This window comes from Dermacentor variabilis, chromosome 1, assembly GCF_050947875.1.
Source record: "Dermacentor variabilis isolate Ectoservices chromosome 1, ASM5094787v1, whole genome shotgun sequence".
Taxonomy (NCBI): domain Eukaryota; kingdom Metazoa; phylum Arthropoda; class Arachnida; order Ixodida; family Ixodidae; genus Dermacentor; species Dermacentor variabilis.
This window is the reverse complement of record NC_134568.1, coordinates 406,007-424,386: the sequence shown is the minus strand read 5'-3', so window position 1 is coordinate 424,386 and position 18,380 is coordinate 406,007. Positions and strand designations below refer to the sequence as shown.

Sequence of the window (18,380 nt, the reverse complement as noted above, 5' to 3'; positions counted from 1 at the left end):
CACGTCAGAGGACGATCCGCGCTTTTTGGCTTCGAGCGCCACCGGAGGGACGTTGACGACTCCTGCCCCTGATGAGTTTGCCTGCGCTGTTGCGACACTTGAAAGTCACTACAAGAGCTCTGTCAATGTCACCGCAGCGCGTCACCGTTTCCGTCGGCGTGCACAAGCCCCAGGTGAGACTGCGCTCGATTACGTCACCGCGCTACGAGGTCTCGTAGGAGCTTGCAACTTCGGTGACTTGGCGGACGACATGATGCGCGACCAGCTTATAGAAAAAACTAATAGCGAATACTTGCGTGAACGTCTTTTACTGGAAGAGTCTCTTACGCTTTCTCGGGCCCTTACCATTGCGAGACAGCATGATCAGGCGACTAGAGAAGCGAGAGAACTTGCACGACATGAAGCACAAGTGCATCACGTTGAAACCACAAACACGTCAAATATGCGAGAAAAGCACTGTGGCACGTGCACGTGCTATAAGACGCCAACTGAAAGTCGTCGAGCTCTGAAAGAGCAAGAATGTTATCGTTGTGGCTATTTGGGCCATCTGGCGAATAGCCCTCACTGCAAAGCTAAGACACGTAAGTGCCGCAGATGTGGAAAGACTGGCCATCTGGAAAAGGTGTGCAAGTCTTCCGGAAAGTCTGACAAGAAAATTCAGCATGTCATAGAAGGCGACGCAGATACAGCTGACACGGACGATCACATAAGTGTTTGTCACATCTGGAGCCGTAAGAAGGGCATTTATGCAGTGTTGGAAATTGCAGGAATTTCCGTATCGTTCCTGATTGACACTGGATCATCGGTTTCAATCCTAGCCGAAGAACTTTACCGACGTCATTTCGCTACTGTATTTCCTCTGACATCAACCTCCGTCCAGCTGCTCGATTATTCTAAGTCGGCCATTCCTATAAAAGGATGTTTCATTGCTCCAGTTTCATTTCATGGCCGATGCGCTTCTGTCCTTCTGTACGTTGTGTCGGGAGGAACAACAATTCTTGGTTTAGATGGCATCGCGGCTCTGGATATGAAGATTCAAGGGTCACCTCTCAGGTGTCTGCTAATGACGCAAGAAACTCCTGTGCTCCCTCCTGAATTACGTTCCGAGTTCGAGCACTTGTTTGAAAAGCAGCTAGGAACTGTCAAAGGTTTCACTCACAAGGTCAGAGTTCGCGCATCTGTGCAACCAGTGGCCAGCAAACTGAGACGACTACTACTCGTCATTCGTGAGCAAGTCTCGGCAGAACTACAAAAATTAGAAGCTCAGGACATCATTGAGCGCGTCGATTCTTCAGAGTGGGTCTCGCCAATTGTCGTAGCCAGAAAAAAGGATGGCTCGATTCGCATGTGCGTCGACCTCCGAGAGCCAAACAAAGCTATAGTAGTGGACAGTTTTCCCCTGCCACAAACTGAGGAACTTTTGAACAGCTTGGCTGGTGCACAGCGATTCTCCAAGCTAGATTTAGCTTCTGCATACCACCAGTTACCACTAAGTCCAGAGAGTCGTGATCTCACCACGTTTATAACGCACGACGGACTATTTCGCTTTAAGAGGGTGTGCTTCGGACTGGCATCGGCACCGTCAGCGTTTCAGAAGATGATGCACATGATTCTCCAAGGATGCAAATGCGTCTTGTTCTACATTGACGACATAATCGTGTACGGACGCTCCAGAGAGGATCACTTGGTCAATTTGCGCACTGTTTTGAAACGGCTCTCTGACGCTGGTCTCAGGCTCAACTATAAATGTGTTTTTGACGTCACTGAGTTGACTTTCCTGGGCCATGTTGTCAGCGCAAAAGGGTTATTCCCACTGATGTCATCTATCGAGGCGATAACCAAGGCACCATCACCTACAAATATTAATGAACTTCGCTCGCTGCTGGGCCTCGCAGGCTTCTTCTCCAAGTTCATCCCGCATTTTTCTGATGTTGTGGAGCCAATGCGTGTTTTGCTTCGAGGAAACGCGCCTTTCGCTTGGACTGCGGCAGCCCAAACCGGCTTGGAGCAGCTGAAAACGTTGATAACATCTTGCGAAGTACTTCACCTTTTTGATCCTGAGTTACCCGTGTACGTTACAACTGATGCCTCGGGATACGGATTAGGTGCTGTACTGCAGCAGGATAACGGAACATCACTGCAAACTGTCGCGTTCGCCTCACGCACTCTTCAACCGCATGAACGGAAGTACTCCGTCGGTGAACGTGAGGCCCTTGCCTGCGTCTGGGCTTGCGAGCACTGGCACGTTTACCTGTGGGGCCGACCTTTCACCTTGCGGACAGACCACGCTGCTTTGGTTACGCTCCTCTCAACGAAAGGCACAGGTCACCGTCCGTTAAGGATTGCGCGCTGGTCATCACGGTTGCTGTGCTACAACTACACCATGGAATACAGGAAGGGTAGCGAAAATGTCGTGGCTGACGCACTCTCCCGGCTGCCCGTACAGAGTTTCATCCCGGCTGCACCCGAAGAAGAATTTATATGTCTCTTGTCCCCAGTAGTTACCATGCAAGAGCTTCACGAAGCAAGTGCCGCCGATCAGGCTATCTCTCAAGTTAAGCAGTTTCACACTACTTCTTGGCCTGACAAGAAATCCTTGTCAAAAGAGCTGCTACCTTACTTTCACGTGCGATCTGAACTCTCTGTTGTTAGCGACATTCTTTGCCGGGGTGACAGGATTGTCGTGCCTTCCGCTTTGACCCGCCGTCTTATGGATCTGGCTCATGAGTCACACCCAGGAATTAGTCGTACCAAAGCTCGTCTTAGGGAGTCATATTGGTGGCCGTGCATGGATAATCACATTGAAGAACTTGTACGCACATGTGTAGCCTGCCAGTCATGTGACAAATCAGCGCGCACATCTGCAGCACCAATGCAACCCGTGACTTTTCCCGAGAAAGCCTGGGACAAAGTTGCTATCGACATTGTGGGACCTTTCACGCAAGCTCCAGCTGACTGTCGATTTGCCATTACGCTTATTGATTATCACAGCAAGTGGCCAGAGGTGACTTTCGTACGCGATGCGACCACGTCTACAGTGACCAAATTCCTACTTGAACTTTTCGCAAGAGAAGGATATCCACGTGGTGTCGTATCCGACCATGGACCGCAATTTTCTTCAGCGAGTTTTGAAGATTTTCTGACAGAGCGCGGAATCGCCCATTACTACTCTTCTGTGTATTACCCGCAAGCTAACGGCTTAGTGGAAAGATTTAACAGGGTATTAAAGTCCTATATTCAATTAGCCCTGTTAGAACGTCGTGAGATAAGAACAGCGATGTTCGATTACCTACAAACATATCGCTGTACGCCTCATGCGACTACTGGTGTTGCACCCGCTATTCTTCTTCATGGACGCCAACCTCGCACCAGACTTGACATTGTGGGATTTCCTGCCAAATGTTTCACCGATGACCCTTCAAAAGCACTACAGCAGTTGAGAGAGCGCATCAAGAACAAGCAACTGACGTCGAAGCGCTACACCGATCAAAAACGCGGTGCCAAGGAACCCAACTTCGCCGTGGGTGACTACGTGCGGGTTAAATTACCTGCAGTTCATGGGAAGTTATCTTCACAGTTTTCTGCGCCCAAGAAAATTATTGGAAAGCGCGGACCCGCCTCTTACCTATTGGAGGATGGGCGGGTGTGCAATGCTTCCAAATTAGCGGCCGTTCACCCTGAAGCTATCAGCAGAATGAAATTAGGTACCACTGCTGTCATGACCTGGTCACCGGCATCCGATCACTCAACTAGTGCGGCTGTAAGCAATTCATCACAACCTGGCACATCAAGCGCAGATGAGGCACCCCTGATTCCTGAACCACCTGCTGCAGGGCGCACGCAAAAAGCTTCAGGTACTTTGCCAAGTTGCGAAGAGCGCGTGAGGAGAAGCGCCCGCAACAAGAAGACACCAAAGAAGCTGCATGATTACATCAGGAAGTAACGGACAATTTTTTTTTTTCTTTCACGAGGGGATATGTTATATAAGGCGTCGCTGCCTACCGCAGCGCCATGAGCAGGCGCGCGCTTGGAGCCGCCCGAGGGGGAGGAAGAAGAGGGAATAAACGCAGAGGATGAGTAATGTCTTCATTTCTGTCGTACTGAATAATATGCACGATATAACACAACCTCCTTGTGGGCGCACGATACGCGGCAGGCATCCCGGGATTTTTCCTACCGGCGGCTCTCACGTGTCGGCGTTCCTTTGGTCCGGGGACAGCTGCCCACGCGCCTTCGTCAACGGAACAGGTGACAGGTGAATATTCGCGCGTGTTCTGTAAATGAAACGGAAGTCTGGGAGAGAATGTTGAAAAGGTAGCCTTGAGATGCAGTGCTATGTGGCGAGGTAGCGCTGATCTAAGTGGCAACGTACATCGAACCCGCCGAAATTGTCGCAATACGGATTTTAGGAATATTTCGAATATCAGACTTAGTGGCAATTGTAGCAGAAACCTGTGGGTACTTTGTACATTGGGTGCTTAGACATGTGGACGTTTGCCGTGGGCAACATTACGGTTACTTAGTTATATTTCACGCCCGGCAAAAAAAAAAAGAACGCACCACAGAGCAACTGTATCATTTGCGTTTTTTTTTTTTTGCGGTAACCTTATTGCACTGACTGTGATGCTTGCAAGATGCATGATTCTTGTTTGTAAGTGGCTCTTTGGGATTGGCCTGTCGCTTTCGGTAATAAAACGCACACGTAATCATGAATGGTTGGTATCTACGCTCCATGGCACTTCTAGCATAATGCCAACTTTGTGAATTTACGCCCAAGTGCCAAAAGCACAATATAAGTTATATTAAAGGTACCATTGGTCGGTAACTAGCAAAAATAAAAAGAGTAATAATTTCATTACGGTGTTACGTTAGAGTTATTTAAGCATTTATTGTTAAAATTCATTACTGCGTTGAAAAACAAATTAGTAAAGAACAAATAAGTTATGCAGTAATCTTTAGCAACGGTGATGCAAAAGCTCCCGATTTAATGCAAAGTGTTTTTATTTCAGTGGTAAGCAGCACAGAAGAGGCGGCCCTTGTCATTCTGGCCGTGAATCAGTTGGTGCATCCACGGTGTCGCTCTTCGCTCCAGCTCCCGCAACCAAGACGGTGGTTCACAGCAGCCGGACGGAGCTGGCCGCTGGTGCAGCGTATTGTCATCCCAGGCGACGCCTTCACCAGCCCCGGTTTCTCGAAGCCTCCGCCCAACACCTGGCCATCGCAGCTGTACTGCGCAGTTCTAGCCGCTGTTCCAGCAGTTGGACTTGGCGCAAGGGCGACGTTCCTCGCTTTGACTGCGCGCGCAGCTTTTGCGTGGCTGGCTCCGCGTGTGGCGTCGAGAAGTCCGCTGTTGTCGCCTTCGACGCGTGGCTCTGGCCCGCGGCGAGCACCACGAGATATTCAACATCCGGCGACTTCCAGTTCCGTGATGCCAGGCACTCCGCCGCCATTCTGACTGTGGCGGATTAATTGTCACACGAATTTTCATACTTTTCAAGCAGTACAAGGACGTCCCCGCTGTTGGAGATATAATAGGCTTCCATAAAATCGGTTCTGCAAATTCTGACCCGGAAGCCTGACTGCGCCCTGTCAATTTGGCCGATGTCGTGCCGCTCGAGGGACCGGCGAAGGACGCAACTTGTCGGTGACTCCCGCCTTTTTTGCGCCGTTTGTTTTTTTCTCGTACGCTCCTGCTGCAACTCGTACGCAGTTTTGCCTTTATTAACGCGATATCTTCTATTTTTCTGGTTTGCCCAAATATATTGTCACTTATATTATGTTTCTTGACTGGCTATAATTTTTCTTGCTAATCATTGTTTTCCATTCTCGGAATTTCCACGTGCACCTGTTACGATAAAAGACATGATGGGGTACACCTTCACCTCATATTCGTAGCGCTCAATAAATTAAGGTTAAAGAGAGAGGAAACCACATAGAGATGCGAGCTTTGTTGCCGCCTCGCTTTCTCTTTTCGTGTTAATTGATGGTGCACTGCGTACTTAAATAAAGTCACGATGTACCAAGTCGCTCAAATCGCTGCACTTGTGAATCAAGATACTCTTTGCCTCGCTGTGGTATAGAAGTTACATAAAGAGGAATAAAGTGCCCTAGAAAGGATGGTCAACGTTACAACGGTGGTCAACGGTGGACCTGTCTTTGTCAAAGGTGGCCTTGTCATCCTCGGTGCATTACTTTCAACGGGTTATTAAAGTGACAGCACCTGCGGCTGGCTGTAAAGGTAGAGACTGTAAAGAAGAAAATGAGTGCTGTCATTTGGCGTTTCTAGCCGTCGTGGCAGGAACTTTAGACAAGGGAGTGAGTGTGAGGAAGGAGCAAGGAGGAAGCAAAAGAAGGAAAGAGACAGGAAGGGGAGTTGCCGAAAGAAGAAGTTAATGGGATGCCTTCAAAGAACTGTACAGAGGCAGCGGGCGTCGCAGGCGGCGTGCGTGTGCGGGTTCAGAAGGTCCGCTCAGCTGGTCAGCGCGGATGTGACATAAAGACATGAGTTGAAAGAATGACCTGAGTGAAAAGTTTTGAATGAATTGAGATAGCGACGTCGAGCCTCTGCGAAATAACGAAGGGTGGGGAAGGGGGAAGGCCGGTGGGAGGGATACGCGGTAGAAGGGAGCGGGTTGGACCTTAAAGGGATGTTGGCCTCAGTATAGATGGGCTTAGGCGTCGTTGCGACGATATACAGAAGTGGCATGATCATGTAGCGCACAGGCACCGAACTGCTCAAGATTACCACTGTGCCACGTGTCGGGGCCTGTTTCTCAAATTAAAGAATAGAAGAAAGAGAAAAGGCAAAACACGCGTGAAGGGAGAGCTGAACATGCCAGAAGGTTGTTGTGTCTGCAGCGGCAGGCACAACAACTGTTGTGTCTGCGGCGGCTGCGTCGGGCGCTCGCCGCGAACGCGCGGCGAGCGTCCGACGCGCCGCGCGTTCGCAGAGAGGGAGACGCGCTCGACGCAGAGAGGGAGACGCGGAGCTAACTGCTCCTGATGACAACCGGACAAGGACTGAGCCGGCTCGCGGCCGTTTATTACCAAAAAGGACTTCACACGCCAGATGACACCTCCCGATTGGTCCAAGCTCGTCACATGACAGAAGGGGGGTGCGCCATCTAGTTAGCCTACTAAGAAACATATATGCATGATAACACAGAGATCTGGCAGGAGGCGACACTATACTACAAAGGCCTCGTGTAATTTTGTCATTTTGTTTTTTTCGGGAGTGATATATGCGTACACGCGTGGGAAGATGCGAACATTTTTGATTGAATGGTGTGGGAGAGGTAGGGAAGAGCTGGAAAAGGAGGCATACGTAAGCCTAAGAAACCAGGTTGGCTGCCCTATTGCAGAACCCAGAGTCGAGTGCCACGCCGGATTATGGGCCCAGTGTCGCGCGCTGGATGCCGGGGCGCTGGGTAGGCGTGGCGTACTGGGAGGCGCTGGGTACTGGTGCGAAAAACAGCTTAAGTGAGTGGCCACCGAATCTATTTATTTTTAATATAGAAAGCAAGACAGAACGCTTTAGTGCAATAAAAAAAAAAGAACAAGGAAGTAAAAAATAAAAATGCTCCGATCAGGATTACAACGCCGGAATTACACAGACCCCAACCCCGGTACTTTACCACTACGCCACTACCACTAGGCAGAGCCACATATTCAAGCAGCAAAAACCCCCAGATTTTCTCTCTCGCGCCCGCTCTTACTCGCGCCTGCGCACAAACGGCTGGCGATCCCTCAAATGAACGTCTCGTGCTCGCACAGACATGGTAGATGTGCTATCGCCCAGCAACTAAAACTCACGCGTATAGCAGAAAGAAAAAGTTGCTGTCCGTATTCAGTCGTGCGCTCAGTGGCGTAGCAACAGGGGGGGCCGGGGGGCCGTGGGCCCCGGGTGCAAGGGGCTAGTGGGGGTGGGGGGGGTGTCATATACGCCTGAAGACACCCCTCTTTCCGTCGGCTTGACTGGGCGCAAATTGCGAAGAATGCTCCGGTATCCAGTAGCACGAGCTCATGCACCCGATGCGTTGCGCCGCAGAATTGTCGACTGCAGCTCTATCAACATCTCAAGAAATAATTGCACAAATTGGCTAAAAAATTTAATTCGAGAAATGGTCGCTAAACTACTCGCCTTAGCGGAACGTTCCATGTGGGGTGCGCTCGTGCTGTGCGTTCATGCTGGGAGCAGGAGTCGCTAAACCTACAGTGAGGCGTTGTAAGGCGTTGGGGCTCTTGGGTCCCTCTTCCGTTCAGAACGCGAAGCGAAGACGAACAAAGACAGCAGCAAGAGGGCGTTGAACCAGCGCGCCCGGCGCTCGCGTTTACGGCGAAGCGTTCGTTGAGAGCGACGTTGCATAAGTGGGGCCGTCAAAAGTCGCGAATGGGATTCTCTGGATCGTCTGCAGACTCGATTCGGCGGAAGAGTTTGGCGGCGTATGATTCGACAGGCTGTAGTCGCGGGCCCGCCGCGATGTCCTGCTCGCTTTTACTTCCCCTCTCCCGCTCGCTCCGAGAAGCCGCTGCGAAACCTGCCGTTATGTTTCACGCTTTCCTTCTTACCCTCGAAAGTTTCCGAAAACTGCTGTTGTTGTGTGTCTTCGTGTCACAAGTACAATGTCTGTATCAGCTGCACAGAATTTTATAAAAAAAGAGGTGAATTTTGTAAGGATATTTCTCGATCGAGATTCTATGAAGTAATGTCTTTTTGTGATTACTAGGAACTCGGTAGCGCGAAAAATATGGCAGATAAGTAATAACCGTATCCTTAATAATCCCGTGATTAGTACTTATAGAGGAAGTACTTCAATTCGAGAATTGAGGACTCAAAGTCGTATTATTAACTCAACAAAAACTTCTTAAACAAAATCGTTTTGGGTGCTACAACCTACAGTACTTTGGCACTGCGGGCGGCGCCCAGTATATGGCAGCAGCGAAAGAAATATGAAATAGTGGACCAGTGACGTTGATCCCTTAATCCTCTCCATTGCGAGTGCAGACCAACAGTAGTGCAAGCTTTCGCTGGCACGGGCTTCATCGCGGCCTTTTCTTTCTTTTTTTATGGTGACGCCAAGAATCGGCGGGAAGCGTTCTCTATACTGTTCCCAATCTTGCGGTGGTACTGCAGCTCGGACAATAACGTTTGTCCGTAGAGCAGCAAATGAAAACAAGGTTTTATTGATTAGAATGAAGAGAACTCGTAATTTTCATAGCATTGGCGCCCACGCAGCGGGGAAGCAGGTAGCGTTTTCTAATAGGGTGGGGAGATCAGCGTCACTGACAAACAATTTAATTTTCGTTTTCGTTCAGGGCTGCCCACAGACAAAATACTGCCTGCCATAGAACCTACGACGATTTTTGTGAAGTTGTTGTTGGGCAAGATATGAATGCCGGGCTTCACTTTTGCAAATGCAATATTGCCGCTAAAATTGGTAATTAAAACTTTGTTATAACGATATGTTTTGTTACTTGTGACGTGAGTCATATTTCCCACGATGCCGCATTTGTATTGGCTGCCAAGCCTTACAGTCTGACAGAAGATGTGCACATGGGCTTATCACGCGTTATCAGTGCAGCACCCTGTGTTATTTGGCGCAGGAAAAACAGCGCGTATATTTGCTGCATTCGCGATCTTTGGGAAAGAAAGCGAAGGAGAGGGGACCCGGGGAACGTGCGCGGTATCCAAGGCGGCTGTACTGGTGCTGAAACCCGGAAATTGTCGATATCCTCTCCTTCCTCGACTACATAAGTGGGGGGTGACAGAAGACCTATGGGCCCCTTGTGCCAGACGACCTAGCTACGCCACTGCGTGTGCTTGGAAGTGCCACAACATCGATTTTCACTTGCGATTGGTATATTTTACCTTCGAAAAAAGACCTAAATGACCGCCTACCCATGACGCTGTATTGGAAGTTGCTGCCGATTTTGATAGCAGTCTCCTGTTCTTCACGCAAGGAATATGCAACCTTTTCTTAGTTCAGTGATGCGTTTCAATCGACATGTCTGTCTAGTCGTATCTGCGTCAGAGAAGCGCAGGCTAGTGCTGGCAGCCTTCGGCGACAGCACATATACCTGTGTTTATGGCGCGTCACATCGGCGCTCATCGCTTCTTGTGCTGGCACTGTAGACACTAAAAAATTGTTCATTTAAGAACAAAGAGGCGAAAGCTGAAATAAAGAGCGATTTATCCTTGTTAGGCTCGTTGATTCCTGAAACCAGGCGCGCCGATAGCGTGCGGACAGACTCGGCGGATGCGCTATAGCCCATGCTTCGGTGGGGACCGATCTCGGCGCGGGTAGCTGGCGAAAGCTAAAATGTGTGTATTGGAGCCTCAGAACCTTCTTTTTTAGTACGAAAGTGGCAGCGCACCAATCGCCTCAGCTTTGTCATCGGTAAGATAATGTCAATCAGCGGCATACGCTTAGAACTCGGGGTACGTTCGAGCGTGCCTGAACGACTTCTGAATTTCATGTCCACTCCACAACACTGCGACAACGGCCACAACTCCCAGACATATATTACATGCAAACTACTAAGCACCGTGGCGTCCTCTATGTTTGCGTGGTTTCGTTCAAAAATTTAGCTATCCGCCCAGTCAAAAGGGAAAATGCAAAAAACGAAAGTGATCTGAAGTATGTGCATGCATAAACAAGGCAGCTCACGCAAATTTATTCCAAGCTGCGACACAAAATAGCCTTATGACCCCAAGATATAGCGTTATTTAGAGCAAGACAGTATTATCTAGCGATGAAACTGTACAAACCATTTACTATTCAGCAGCGCTTGTCCTTGCGTACTGGAACAAGCGCGGCAGAAACACAACCAGCGAAGTTTGCGTGCGAACTGGCCAGCGAAATGCAGCGAGAACCAGCGCCTGTACAGCACAAACCAGTGCGCCCCAGCGTCATGGCAGTGGAACCAGCGTCTGGTCCAATATGACCCAGCTCTTATCCATCGTTCTCACTGGTGTCCCAGTGAGTCCCAGCGAGCGCCAGCGTCCCCAGTGCGATCTATTGTCAAAAAACGCGCTGCTTTCGCACTGGAAGGCACTGGAAGACGCTGGTTCTTGCAATAGGGTGGTGGCGTAACGTATTTTTGCGTCTTCGTTAATGATATAAAAATTTCAGAGGTATACAAGTAACAGTATTTAGGGATTCTATGTTGCCACGTGCCAACTCGATTCCCTTAGGGCATAGGCATTTCAACTTGTGTATGATTCGTAATTCTGCATAATTCCCTCTCACTCTGTGAACGCAAATTTGGTTATACTGCATAAAGTCTTGCTTCGTCGAATATATGGCCATGTTCATTTAGATGCCTGGTTGTACTGCTTTAAGCAAAATGTGCTTTGTATCTGAACGATGGCCGTTCTGGCTGCTATGAATTTGTTGTCGAGTCTCAGCCATGTACCGTCTGCTACAAGAGGCACGCTTTAACCAGTAGACTACGTTATTGACGCGCAGGGGGAACTTGGACTTACTTTGGGAAAGAAATATGACAGCACACATTTTACTGTAATAGCAGATTGTACGTGTTTGCAACAAGAGCATCTGGGACGGCTACAGGGACCGGATGTTGGCTTTGTCTGTGTTCTTACTTTGGCACGTACAAAATTGTCCTTGAAATTGATGTATCTGGAGGCTATACTGCGCGGGATGGAAAATATCTACTTCCTGGTGAAAATTGGCTAGTATTTATTGAGGATATTGATTAGGTTTAAGGTGCATTTGTGAATTTAGTAGTAAGAACAGGCCTTCTTGTTCCTACGACCTTAAGGCGGTGTTTGACGACCTCGGCTCACTCAAGTTTTGTTGCGTCGGTGGGGGCGTTTTGAAGGGAAGTGTTCGTGTGGTTCCTGTCCGATGAGGTTTCCTTACAGTGATCCAGCCTTGTTCAAGGCAAATTCGAAGTACTCGTGTGGCTTGGCTTCTAAAAATACCTTGCTTGCAATGCCTGGGATGGTGGCTTGTATATCCTAGGTATTGTTGTTTGTCAAGAAGTTTCCTATACAGCGTCGTTGTCATTAGTGTCCCATTGTAAACTATGGGGTTGTGTCCAGGAAGGTTATGAGCCAAGTTGAAGATTGTGATGTGGATTTTAGTTTGGGGTGATAAATCTTTGTGAATTTCACATATTAGCCTCGACTGTCCGGACTATGTCTCCATATTTTAAATATCTCCTCTATGCATGTCTCAAGAAATAACTGATCATATCTAATCTTATTTAAAGTTTTTCTGTAGTGCTCCTTTAAAGCCTTTTTCGGTGGCTCTGTACACAATACGAAACCTCGCAAGATAGAGAGAGAGAGAGGAGAATTCAGGAAAGGCAGGGATGTTAACCAGTCAATAGTCTGGTTGGCTACCCTACACTGGGGGATGGGAGAAGGGGAAGAGAAAGAAGGGAGAGAGAAGGCGTAGATACGCGTACGGACAGCACTTCAGTTAGAGTCGCTCGAGCAAACCAGAAGTTCTGAGAAAACACAAAAGTGCCTTCACTGCCTTCTGAGCCGATGATCGGTCGGGACGGTGCTCTAATATGGTCTGTTCACTCAGAGGACGATCGTCTAGTTGCCTCAATGTGTTGGACAAAGACTGTCTTTGTGCTTGAAATTGTGGACAATGGCACAATAAGTGGTCAATGTTCTCCTCGCATCCGCAAACATCACATGCAGGAGTATTAGCCATTCCAATTAGTGCTGAGTAGGCATTCGTGAAGGCAACTCCAAGCCATAACCGACACAGAAGAGACGCTTCACGTCGGTGTAGACCCGCTGGAGGTTTGAGTTGAAGTGACGGGTTTAGTCTGTGCAGTCTTGTGCGCCTTGTATGTGCGGTGTTCCACTCTGCCAAGGAGATCATGCGTGCTAGAATGCCAAGTTGCCTCGCGGCGTCGGTCCTTGAGAGAGGAATGGGGACGCAGCGGTCTTCTTGGTTTGATGTCCGAGCTGCCTTATCGGCGTCATCATTTCCAAGGATACCGCAATGACCTGGTATCCACTGAAAAGAGATATCATGTCCTTTTGCTATTAAGTGATGAACAAGTTCCGCGATTTCGCACGTGAGCTGATCGTGAGTTCCATGTCGGAGAAACGACTGCACACATTGCAAGGCCGGCCTTGAATCGCAGAAGACGGCCCATTTTCTAGGACTTTCAGCGTTTATCACTTGAAGCGCGTCGCGGAGGGCCGCGAGCTCTGCAGCTGTGGACGTAGTGACATGGGAAGTCTTGAACCGCTTGGTTATTCTCATTGCTGGTATAACTAGAGCGCCGCCGGAGCTGGTTGATGTAGTTGATCCATCAGTGTAGACGTGTGTGCAGTCGCTGTATTTCTCGTACAAGAGAAGTAAAGTTAGTTGCTTGAGCGCTGATGATGGCAAGTCCGACTTCTTCTGAAGGCCTGGGATTGTAAGGTTCACTTGAGTACGGCGCATACACCATGGAGGAATGGAAGGCCTTGCCGCAGGTGTGTAACCTGACCTGAAAGAGGCACAGTGCGCGAAGACAGTCGCACTGAATGTCGTGTGGGGCCTATCAACTGGGAGACTTGCTAGGTGGTGGGTAGGGGTCCGGGCAAAGTGTCGTATGTGCACACGCATTGTTTCAATGATAATGTGCGTTTTAATAGTGAAATCTTGAGCGACTGCAATAACCTCAGTCGTTGACGCACTCCGCGGTAGACCGAGACATATCTTGAGGGCTTGGGCTTGGATGCTTTGAATTATATTCAGGTTAGTTCTGCAGGTGTTGGACATGACCGGTAGACTGTACCGTAGGAATCCAATAAAGAGGACCCTGTACAGTTGCAGCATAGAGTGTATTGGTACTCCCCAGGTCTTTCCTGCAAGGAACTTAAACATATGACAAATTCCTGTCAGGCGCTTTTTCACATAATTCACATGAGGGGTCCAGGAGAGATTTTTTATCAAGGACCACCCCCAAAAATCTGTGACTCGTGTTGTACGAGATCATGTGTCTGTCGACGGATATCATGTATGGAGACATTGATTTCCTGGTAAATGCCACCGCTGCGCACTTTTCGTATGATATACGAAGTCCTTGTTCTCTAAGGTAGGATGATGTTAAAGTGGCTGACTTTTGAAGCCACGCGCGAAGCTGCAGTCGCGTCACAGCCGACGTCCAAATGCAAATGTCGTCGGCATAGATGGAGAGCCTAACGGTGCCTGGCAGGATGTCGGAGAGTCCAATGAGTGTTAGACTGAAGAGCGTTGGGCTGAGTACTCCGCCCTGAGGCACCCCACGGTTACTGTAATGCTGTGAGGTCGGGCCATCCTCGGTAAGCACGAAAAAGGATCTCTTATGTAGATAGCTACTTATCCAGAGATAGACTTTGCCGCCAAGTCCTACTGCCTCTAACGCGTTGAAAATCGCTTCGTGCGTTACGTTATCGTACGCTCCTTTAACATCCAGAAACAGGGCAGCAGATAATCTTTTGCAGGACTTCTGGTGCTCGACGTACGTCACTAAGTCGATAACGTTGTCTATGGAAGAACGGCCACGCCTGAAGCCGGCCACTGCATCTGGATATACCTGGTAATGTTCGAGGTACCATTCTAGCCGTGCTAGAACCATCCTCTCCATTAGTTTTCCGATGCAACTGGCAAGCGCAATAGGTCGGTATGATGCAATGTCTACAGGCGACTTGCCAGGCTTGGGTAGTGGAATTAGGCGACTGGTCTTCCATTCCTGCGGAACCGTACCTGTCCGCCAGGAGCTGTTGAACAAGAGCAGGAGCTCTTTTCGAGCCTCTTCGCCAAGATTACATAGGGCACGGTAGGTTATACCGTCGGGTCCTGGTGAAGATGAACGCTTGCACAAGGCCAGTGCAGCTTCGAGCTCGTCCATGGAGAAAGGACTATCCATGCGGGGGTCGCGTGAAACCGGTGAGTGGTGGAGCGTCGATGTTCCAGCGGAACTAGTTTCGCCAGCAATCCTCCTGCAGAAAGCTTCCGCTACGTCAATCTCGCTGCATTGTTGGTGAAGGGCCAAAGACTTAAAAGGGTGGCGCTGCTGAGGGGTTCCACGGAGACCACGAACAGTTCTCCATATGTGAGACAAAGGTTTTCGTGGATCCAAAGATTCGCAGAATGATTTCCATCTTTGCGATGCGAGTTTGTCCATGCGACGCTGAATCTTCTTTTGAGTTCTTCTGGCCAACCTCAAGTCATGTACAGACTTCGTGCGCCTGTATCTTCGCTCTGCACGACGACGAATTGCACGAAGCTTCTCTAGCTCGATGTCGTATTCGGTGCGTGTATACGTTCTCAGAAGCGAATGTTTCGCAACCTCTAGGGCACCTTTTATGATGTCCTCTAGGCTAGAGGACAATTCATCACGACAGCCGTCTTCGACAATTGACTTGAACATTGGCCAGTCGATACATTGTGTGACGCCGGCTAACCTGGAGTCCGTCAACCCTTCAACCCTAAGATAAGTGGGTAGGTGGTCACTTCCTCGCGTTTCAATATCCGGAAACCACCTGACCTTTCTAGTGAAAGAGCGTGAAACAAAGGTCAGGTCCAGGCAGCTACAGTAGGCAGTTCCACGCAGGAAGGTGGGGCTTCCATCATTTAACAAGCACAGTTCTTGTGCGGAGGCAAATGACACTAATTTTCTGCCTCTCGAGTTTATCTTAGAACTTCCCCAGAGATGGTGGTGGGCATTAAAATCTCCAGTAATCACCAAAGGCTGCGGAGTCGCCGTCGTGATTCGCCGTAATCTCTCGCAGTCCAGCCGACTTGAGGGCGATATGTAGGCTCCAATTAATGTGAAAGTGAGCTTGCCTTTCTTTACTGTCAGACATACGTATTGGTTTTCTTGGTCAGGCGACACTGGGTGATGGACATACGTAAGATCACGTCGCATGAATACGATGATCTTGCTGCATTCTCCGTGGGTGGCTGACATGAAACACTCATACCCGGGCAGTCTGATGTTATCTGATAAGGGCTCGCAGATGACGATGATTGGGAACTTATTCGTGAACACACACTGTCGAAAGTCCGACATGCGTGACTTCAGTCCTCTGGCGTTCCACTGAAATATCGACGCGTTTCGGACTTCGTCACGAAACGACGGCTTCTGGAGAGCCATGATTTTAACCAAGAGCTGCAAGTACTGGACTCAAAGTGTCCAGCACCTGTAGTGCGCTTTGCGCAGACGAAGACTTCATGTTGGTAAGTATAACGCGAATGGCATTCATGAGCGACCGCAGAATGTTGATGAACTGGAGATCATCAATCAGCGTCGCTTCAACAGGTGCAGAAGCCGTGGAAGTCGGTGCGTTTTGAGGTAACTTAGCAGGGAGATGTGCGCTCGGTAGCTCAGGCCATTCTTCAGAACGGGCGAGCCTCCCCGCTTTGTTTTCTTTCCTTGTATCTGTCTTGGTGGCGCAGTGTGGTGATGCGGCAGTCCTGACGGTAGCTGGCGTGTACCTATCTGCAGTTTCGGAATGTCGCGAACGTTTTCTGTGTCGATGCCGACGTCGCCGTACAGCGGTAGCAGCCTCTCGATGCGTTGAATTGTCCCGCACCATTCGTTTTAGAATGGTGAATTCCGTCCGCATCCGCGGGCAATCCTTTGATGAGGCCTTGTGAGGACCACTGCAGTTAGGGCATTTTAGAACATGTGCGTTGCAGGCGTCTTCTGAATGAGACTCAGAGCACCGCGGGCACACGACGTTGTTCACACAGACACCCTTCACGTGGCCAATCTTGCAACATTTGAAACACTGGAGGGGCTTCGGTACGAATGGTCGTACTGGATGGCGGACATGTCCTACTTTGACGTGGGAAGGAAGGCTGTCTCCTTCAAACAAAATCTTCACACAGCGTGTGTTTCCCAATCTGGAAATCCTGGTAATGAAAGTGCCTTCTGTCGTTGGCTTTATCAACCTCGCAAGATATTTGCCAAAAAACTATCCGGGTACTGCGTAAGAAAACTAAGTGCAATGGAAATGTACATCCCATTTTACTTAGAGGATGGGTGGTTAGAAAAAGCCACTCATGTAGGAGTATCTATTGAACGGACACGGCTTCGGTAATGCTAGACTTCAATTCCGATATGGCAACGTGTGCCTTCATGTGAATATACGATAGTTTATTAACATTAATGGGTAATTAGTGGACCAAGCATTTCAATGTGGCGCGGTAATTACAATGTCTGCCTTTTCAAGGGGACCCGTTAAAAAGGCACAAGTGCATAATATGCCACAGGAGCTGCTTGGGCAATCTGTCCAGAATTAGGGAAAAGTGGGTTTGATTTCTAGACACAGGCATGGGGTAATGCTATTGGACAGGAAAATCTTGTCAAATCCACGTAGGAGTAGCCACTGTAGTAGTCGAGACTCACCGAAATTTATAAGCATTTTGGCATTTCGGTAGGCACTGCAAAAGGCAAAAGGAAGAAAATGGAGCTTTCGCAGAATAAGGGGAGGAGGTGGGAGGAGGCCGGCAAGGCCAGGAAAACATTGTAAGGAAGGAGCGCTGAGAAATTCTGCAGTCTCCTGATGGTAGCGATAAGGGAGGGGTTTGTTCTTCGTGCGCTACAACAGTCTGCTATGCAGATGCTATGGGTGTGTGGGTGTTTGCTGGTGGGCATTGTTTTGAAATTCACCTTCTTTAAATAAGAAATATTAATTTTAGGAAGGGTGACTTTTGAAGGCAAACAAATTCGCTATGGAGAATTTCGACGTGCAGTATCTCCTTCTAATCTGCGAGGAGTTGCTCATTTCCGCTGGCTCCGCAAAAATAAAAAAAGACGCAGTTCTCGACGTCATGAAGCAAGAAGTTGTGACGGTCGAGGAGGCTGACGAGACATGGGAAACCACCTTTGAAAAAAAGCGAAAAGTAGAGACAGCGGCGGCGTTCGGTACGGAGAAATCTAAAATGCAGGACCTACTTCTAATTTGCGAGGAATTAGGCATTTCTCTCGGTTCCACAAAAACGAAAGCAGCAGGCCTCGACATCATGTATGCTGAAGAAGTGACGGTCGAGGAAGCTGAGGAGGCTTGGGAAACCAATGATGAAAGAACGCAAAAAGAAGTGGAGTACGAGAGGCGGGAGCGGGAAGAAGTGGAAACGCTCGAGAGGCGTCAGGGTGCAGCGTAAATCCGCGTTTCGCAAGACGTAGAGAGCCACAAAGGAGAAGCCGAGGACTGCGAAAGGCGCGAGTAGGTGGCAGCGCAACGGTGCGCTTTTAGGATGGCAGAGCTTGAGCGCAAAAGTCAGATACTCATGGCGTTTTTCACTGGTCGATTCGGAGTAGGATTTCTTGCTCCGCGGCAATGAATGCGCATTTCAGTGGTCGATCTAGGGCGGGTTCGCGCTGTCCACTCCATGGTCGTTTCGGATCAACTC

General features: G+C 49.2%; 1 long non-coding RNA gene across 1 annotated transcript; it reads left to right on the top strand.

Annotated features, from left to right (window-relative positions):
• The first annotated feature begins 4,130 nt into the window (after positions 1-4,130).
• LOC142574965 (uncharacterized) lies at positions 4,131-5,777 on the top strand. The gene is made up of 2 exons (XR_012826545.1): positions 4,131-4,255; positions 5,010-5,777. It is a non-coding gene; the product is annotated as an uncharacterized LOC142574965 (long non-coding RNA).
• Positions 5,778-18,380: the final 12,603 nt, after the last annotated feature.